Source organism: Leptonychotes weddellii, chromosome 14, assembly GCF_054177405.1.
Source record: "Leptonychotes weddellii isolate Sample4059 chromosome 14, ASM5417740v2, whole genome shotgun sequence".
Taxonomy (NCBI): domain Eukaryota; kingdom Metazoa; phylum Chordata; class Mammalia; order Carnivora; family Phocidae; genus Leptonychotes; species Leptonychotes weddellii.
In genome coordinates, this window is record NC_138382.1 from 7464546 (window position 1) to 7472343 (window position 7798).

At 44.6% G+C, this 7798-nt stretch overlaps 1 pseudogene; it reads right to left on the bottom strand.

Annotated features, from left to right (window-relative positions):
- Positions 1 to 5401: 5401 nt before the first annotated feature.
- LOC102731167 (nmrA-like family domain-containing protein 1 pseudogene) lies at positions 5402 to 6327 on the bottom strand (annotated as a pseudogene).
- Between the last annotated feature and the right edge of the window lie 1471 nt (positions 6328 to 7798).

Consider the following 7798-nt stretch of genomic DNA (forward strand, 5'->3'; position numbering starts at 1 on the left):
TGGAGATCATTACTTCTTCAAAAAGACCTGAAGTTAAAATGAGGCCTTTAGGTTGGGACCTAATCCAATACAGATTAGCATCCTTCTAAGAGAAGATTAGCACATACAAAGAGAAATGCCAGGGATGCACAAGCACAGAGCAAAGTGCTCATGTCTCACTATGTGAAGACATATTGAGAAAGTAGCCATCTGAGCCAAGAAGAGATCTCAGGAGAAACTAAACCTGTCAACACCTTGATCTTGGACCTCGAGCTTCCAGGACTAGGAGAAAACCAGTTTCTGTTGTTTAAGCCCCACAATCTGTGCTGTTTTATTATGCAACGCTACCAAACTAACATGTCAAGGTAAGGAAAAAGATCAGAAGAAAGTGAACACACCAAGTGGCGGGAACTGGGTGAGACAGAATAGGAATCTGATCATCAGAGGATAATCAGATGCAGCCCGGCAGACAGACCTGACCTAAGGCAGACTGTAAATTCCTCAGACTATTTCCTCCAACTCCTCAGCTTATAGAGCTGGCTCTTTGGAGAGACACCCAGAGACCATGATGAGTAAAAATGACCAAGTCTAATGTAGGCTTTGCCCATCTCAGGTACAACAAAATGGATCCTGTCTTTGTTCTGTGAGCAAGAGAAGGGGATTTATCAAGAAGGAAGTGCTTAGGGAAGGAGAGATGGCAGATGAACAAACCAGGTCTCCTTCAGCATTAGGATGAACCTGCACAGACGAGAAAAGTGGATACATTGGTGCTATGGGTTCCATAAGTGACATCCGTGGTAGCAGAGCAAGGCACCCCCCTCCCAAAGATGTCCATGTCCCAATCTCCCACACCTGTGACTTCAGGTACCTCGCATGGCAAAGAGACTTTTCAAATGTGATTAAAAGGATGAACCTTGAAATGGTGAGATTATTTTAGATTATTGGGGCAGGTCCAATGGAACCATAAAGATCCTTAGAGAGAGACCATAGGGGCACAGAAGGTGATGTGTCTACGCTACCGAAGGTTGGAGCAATGCACTTTGGACACGGAGGCAGGGGGTTGCAAGTGGGGGAATGCAGGCAGCTTCTAGAAGCTGGGAAACACAAGCAAAGAGCGTCTTCTCCAGAAGGAATCAGCCCTGCCTATCCCTTACTTTACCTGGGTGAGACGGATTTTGGAATTCTAACTTCCAGAACTTTAGGGGAATGCTGTGTGGTCCTGTGAGCCTGTAAATTCTCACACTGGTCCCAACTCTGAGGGCTGCTCCTGGCCCAAGGGTCCAAGCGTCGAGCAAGAGCTACACTTTCCGCTACACCTGTCCTACCAGCCTGGACATCTTCAAGGCATTCAGCAAAAAGATTTGGCTTGGGCCTGAACTTAAATGACTCTTCAGGAAAATCCCAACACCGTGCTATGGGCTTTGGATGCTACGGGCTCTAACCTCATGACTGTGTCAAGTCCTATTATTCCCATTTCCCAGATGAAAAAAGGGACACACCAGAGAGACAAAACAGAGACCACCACATCCAAGGTCATAGAAACCAAGGCCCATCTACTTCCCAAGCCACACAAAGACAAATGCTTGCGGGGTCAGGATTCTTTTTAGTGAGTCTTCTGATGTAGACACATCGTCCACTAGATGAAGCACAGCAGGAATCTCATGACAAACACAGTAATTTTACAGGATTTGCTTTCGATTGTTATAATGTGTGCAGCAGTTTGGTTTAATGAGATTTGGAGTCCGAGAGACCTCATCGAATACCTGCTCTAACTCTGAGATCTTGAGCATATATCAGAGTGGCTATTAACATCAAGTTATATATAACCTTCAACTCCGTACTCCCATCCCTGGGAATATAGCCCTTAGAAATTAAAGGGCCCATCACTTGAAACTATACTTACAAGGATAATTACTGTCTATTTGTTTTTAGTGAAGTGAAAAAGTGGATGCTTATCATAGGGGACTGGCTGAATAAATGGAAAATATCCAAACCATGGAATATGGAGCTAGATCTACAGGAGGGTAAGTTGGGAAGAATTCTACAAAGTATCATATAGTGAGAAAGACAAACTACATTTAAGTGTATGACAAAAATCCACCCCTTTTTAAGTCAGTGACAAAACCCCCATGCTTGACATTAGATAAGGAAATAAAAGTATTGAGTGATACCAGACAAAATTCGATATCCATTCTTAATTTCTAGAAATTGCAATCGCCATACAATAGTGTTAGATAAATAACTCCGTAACAAGATAAAATCCTCCTATCATAATCCCAAAGCTAGCATTCCGTTTAACAGGAAGCACTAGAAACCTTACCATTAAAGTCAGAAATAGAATTTGATGTTGTGCTAGAGAGTAATGGCCAACAAAACTAGGTAACAGAAAGTTATTATCCTAATTCTAAAAATTGGAAAGGAGCATGAAAAATTATTTGCAGATGGTAGGACCGTATACTTGGCAAATGAAAAACTGAAAAGCTACCATAACCAGTAAGAGATTCATAAACAGGGCGCCTGGGTGGCTCAGTTGGTTAAGAGATTCATAAACACTTTAGGGATATGAAATAGATACATTAGCTTTCACATACACTGTGTGTGTGTGTGTGTGTGTGTGTGTGGTATATGCATACACACACAACCACCACATAGATAAGGCAACATGAGTATAGCAACCAAATCAGGAATTAAAATAATACTATGTAGGGGCCACAGAACACACTCCTCACAATACTCCTCAAGACTAAAGAACACTTTAAAAATGAAAACACACACTGTGACTGAGAGGTGAATTTTCCATACCCTCATTTGCAAGTTTAATATACTCCAATACCTACAAGTTTAGTTTAAAAAAAGAAAAAAGATCAACAACTAGATAATGGGATTCCAAACCTCATATGGAAACAGGAGATGGAATAACCAGGAAAACTCTGAAAAAGAAAAATTGGGGAGGAAAGGGGGGGCGGGAGTTAGTCACACTAGATGTTAAAACATGTAAAATGTTCAGTTATTTAAACAGTATGGTAATGTATGAATAGACAGATGGATAGAAGGGAATAGAAAGTCCAAAAAAGACCTATACAGACCTATCTGTAGAAACTTGAATAGATTAAAGAAGGCATCTCAGTCATGAAATGATTCAATAAAAGGATACCGGGATTGGATAACTACCTAGAAATATGTTAAGACTAGATGCACACTTCACCCTCCACTGTGGAGTGGTTTCCAAATGGATAGAAGACTTAAATGCAAACACTGAAGTCACAATCTAGACAAAAACAGGGGAGAACTAGAACACTGGAGCAGTAAGGATCTAATGAGAGCTCAAATTAGAAATGATTAGAGACTGGTAAACTGGACTCTTAAAATAATTTCTCCATGAGAAAAACATCATACTTAAGGTCAAAAGATAAACCAGGAAAAAGAACTTGCAATTCCTATCACAAAAGGCTAACTCCATCGTATATGAAAGGGTACCCAATAGAAAAAAATGGACCAAAGGTAGGCATAGATAATTCACCAGAAAGGAAAAACAAGGATCTTCCAAACATGAAAAGATGCTCAACTTCATCTCAGGATAAGTAAGTCAAACTACCCGGACTTAGCAATTTTCATCTATCAGACTGGCCAAAAAATATCTGAAATTTGGATAAAAACCGTTGGCAAGATTATGGGGAAACAAACACCTTGCATTCTGCTGGGGAGAGGACAAACTGGCCCAACCCATGGAAGCAGGTGGACAGAATCAACCTTTCTTTACCTGGGATTCAGCAATCCACACCCCCCGCAACATGCTAGCACTCGGAAATAAACAATGGGACACGGGAGGGTCTACTTATTTCCACATGGTGTGCAAAAGCAAAAAAATTGAAAAATTGTCTAATCAAGAACTGGTTAATTATGGAATTCATCTTTAGAAATTAAATGGAAACAACGTAGCTCTTTAAAAAGAATTAAAGTCTCATGCTACAATTTGTAAAGATGTACAAAATAGAGTTAAGTGGGGGTGGGAGAGGAAGCAAGACATAGGAGAGCATCCATAGGCTGCCTTGGGTGTAAAGAGAAATAGACCCATACACATGTAAAAACCCTCCAGAAGGAGTCCTAGATTAATAACAGTGCTGTTTAGTAGTTTTTGCTTTTTTAGGTAAATATATGACCTATTCCAGAATTAAATATTTCAGAGTTTTTCCATGTTTTTGTCATTAACATATATTATTTATAAAGAAAAGGCTTTTTTATCTTGAGCAAAACAAAAAAAAAACCCCACAAAACTTTGAAATTAGAGTAAGTGCCTTTAAATTCTGGTTCTACCTCTCAGTAGCTGTGTGACTTTGGGCAATATATTTAACCCTTGACACTTGACCTCTAAAACGCATAGAATAATACCTCCTGGGTTGTTGCGACAATGCGCTGGGATAATGACCTTTTAAGGCTTGGGCCCAGAGTAAACCCTCAATAAATAACACTTATTATTCCCTCATGGGGTTGCTCTGGAGATAAGGACAGGAAATAAATAGCTAAAGCTACTGGTGCGGAGCTGGTGCTCCATGAATATTCATGCCATCCCCTTGGCTTCCAGCTCCTATATGGCCCACCTCATGATAGGCCTCGTTGCTGGCCGGCGTATCCCACATCTCAACCAAGTTCCAGAATGATCTTTCTTGACAGTGTGCCATCATAAAGCCAAGAAAAGCTAAAAGCTAGAAATACGGATCAATTACATGCTTCAGAGGCCATTCACTCTTCTTACAGGGAACTTCTCTAATAATTGTCAATTGTCAAAAGCCGGATCAGGTCCTGAGCTGCTTGGCAAGAAATGGAATTAAAACACAGCTGAGGAATCTCAGTGATCAAATCCTGATGTAGTTAACAGCTCTGCTTAGAAACTTTGCATTTCTGACCTGCTAAACTTTAGAAGATATGCAAAATCAATCAACCTATGCTTTTCAGACCCCTCACCCGCCCCTCAACCCCGCCTCAGTGTTAACATTTGAGTTGAACCATCTTCGATTCTATCTAAGGACAAATCATAACTCAGAGCAGGAGACTGGTCACTAATCTAGTATCTATTAAGTTCCTGGTAAGTGCAGAGCATGATGCTTGTCTCCGCACATGGTATGAAGTGAATAAAAGTTATGGCTTTGCTGTGAAAACCGACCTGAGTAATACCAAGTAAAACCAATTCTTTAGAGCAGGAAAACGAAGTGTCCTTTATTCCAGTCGTATTTAAGATTTTTCTATGAACAGAGATTTTATCAATTATTAATATAAAAGAGACAGGAAAGGTCAACCTACTTGGGAGAGGGAGCTTCCAAATTTTTGAAACACCGGTTATAGGTAAATAATGCATGTTGATTTTTAATCATTCTTCTGTGTAAGCACAGATATTTAAAAAATTATTTTTCTTAAACACAACAGATCACTGTGACTGCACCGCCCCCTTCACCCCACAGGGCTCAGAGGTGGCCGAGTCCGAGCCCAGCAAAGTCCCCTTTGTGCTGCTCCAGCCATGGGTCCAGCATCCTGGCCTTGAGATTGAACCTCAAGGTCAGCTCAAGGTCACCTTCAGGTTTCAGGGCATAGAAAGGGAACGTATTGGCCAGGTCCTAGGCTGCAGGGAAGCTGTATTTCCGGTCCTCTGGGCTGGACTTGGCATCGCTCACAGCCTTCCTTGGGAGAGCAGGGTAGCACCCTCTTGCATGGGATGCTTGCAGGTACTGGGCCCAGTGTTCTGGCCAACGTATTCTTCTGGCATCTTCAGCAGCCAGAGCACCATAGGACCCAGGTGAGTCCCAGATATGCCATCCATGGGCACATCACCCATGGGCAAGCTCAGCAAACAGCTCTTTCCATCTGGGGCTTTCTGGGGCAGAAGGAGAGGGGTTCTTGAAATAGCAGAATGGCTGCATGCTGGTCACAGCAACTCCAATGTCCTGGAAATATTCCTCCACCTCCCCTTTGCCCTCAAAGTGGCCCAGCCATCAGCTTCTCGATGTTCTCCAGGCCACCGCAGACCACGTAGTGCAGGCCCAGGCACTGGGCCAGATTAGCCAGCAGCTTCGCCGGCTTGACCTCCTGCTCCTGGCTGCCACTTCCCCAGTAGTCAGGGATGATGAAGACAGCGTGGGCCCCAGTCAGGGCCCGCACAGCAAGCTGGCCTCATCATCCTGGTCTCCCCGCACCACTTCCTGCGGCCTGCAGCCTCAGCTTCTTTGCTGCCCTAGGCCCAGAGTCCCACATCACCATGGCAACCCTGAACATCCCAACTTCCAGGAGCACCCGGGCCACTGAGCCTCCCTGAGCACCTGGGACTCCAAATACCACCACCAGTTTCTCGTCTGCCATGTAAACTAAAAGGAGGAAGGATGGTCCCCGAGGCCTGGGGGTTGTGGGACGCGTGGGATCAATGATGGGGACCTGGGATGACCCCACGCATGTACCACTTGGTCCTGATGAGCAACTGGCCGGGGTGGGGGGGGTGACGCCAGGTTTCTAGGACCCTCGGTCAGCTCCACCCCACCCCACCCCCAGGCATGACACCCCATCCCCCACCTGACCCCCACCCCCATCGCCAGTCCCACCTCCCCACCCCAGGTAGGAAAACCGATTTTTAATCTTTCTCATCTGTTCAAGAGGGAGCTCTTCTGAGAGTGTTTACCATGCAATACTTTAGAGGCCGAGTTTAATTAACATTTGAAACTATAAAGCTCTTTCAAATAACACACTCTATAATTCCAGTCTCATTTGGCGCCTGCGGGGAAAGCACAGTCAGGAGTGAGGAACGGTGACAGGCTCGGTCACTCCCTCCCACCCCACTGTGACAGGGGCATCCATGTGCCCGCTTTACAGACAGTGCTGTGGAGGTGCAAACACACCAACAGCCACATCCCAGACCGGTTTGCTGCAAGGCACTTGCCCTTTGGCCTCTTCACCCCAATGCCTACTTCCCCTTGCATTTCACGGGAGCCACTAGTGAGAACAAAGGCCAAGGCTACGTATGCTCAGGTCCACGGCATGGAGCATCGGGGATGGCCAGCTCCTTGCCATGGCCTGCTTGGTGCAGCCACCTGAAACACAAGCCAGGATTTTAGAGCTCACGCCCTTAGAGAGATGGGTTGGCAACTGAGGGGGGGCAATCTACTTTCCAGGCCTTGGGAAGGGGTCCTTCTGGAGTTTGGAACCACCAGGATTTATACGATTGCACTGCATTACGTGCTCCAGGTTCAGGGTATGGTCCCAGCCATATCCCCTCTGCCCCCTCCCCCCATAGCAGGTGCTTCCCGAGCTACCCTTCTGCAACCTCCCGTCCTCCCCACTGTCCCTTAATTCTTCAGACAAGGTTGTAGCAATTGAATTCTTGTCGCAGACTTCTGTTTCATATCCGGACCGATTTTTCACTTAGACACTCATCGTTTTAGAAATCCCAGGGCAACTTGGAAGAATTTCCAGGTAGAACTTAACACAAGACTGTTTCATACAAAGTCTTTGCAAGGTCATTGAATTGGAGGAGTTCTTAACAATGCACTTCCTACCAGCAATGCGATCCTACCACTTTTTTTTTTAATTTTTTTATTCTTATGTTAATCCCCATACATTACATCATTAGTTTTAGATGTAGTGTTCCATGATTCATTGTTTGTGCATAACACCCAGTGCTCCATGCAGAACGTGCCCTCCTCAATACCCACCACCAGGCTAACCCATCCTCCCACCACCCTCCCCTCTAGAACCCTCAGTTTGTTTTTCAGAGTCCATCATCTCTCATGGTTCGTCTACCCCTCCGATTTCCCCCCCTTCATTCTTCCCCTCCTGCTAC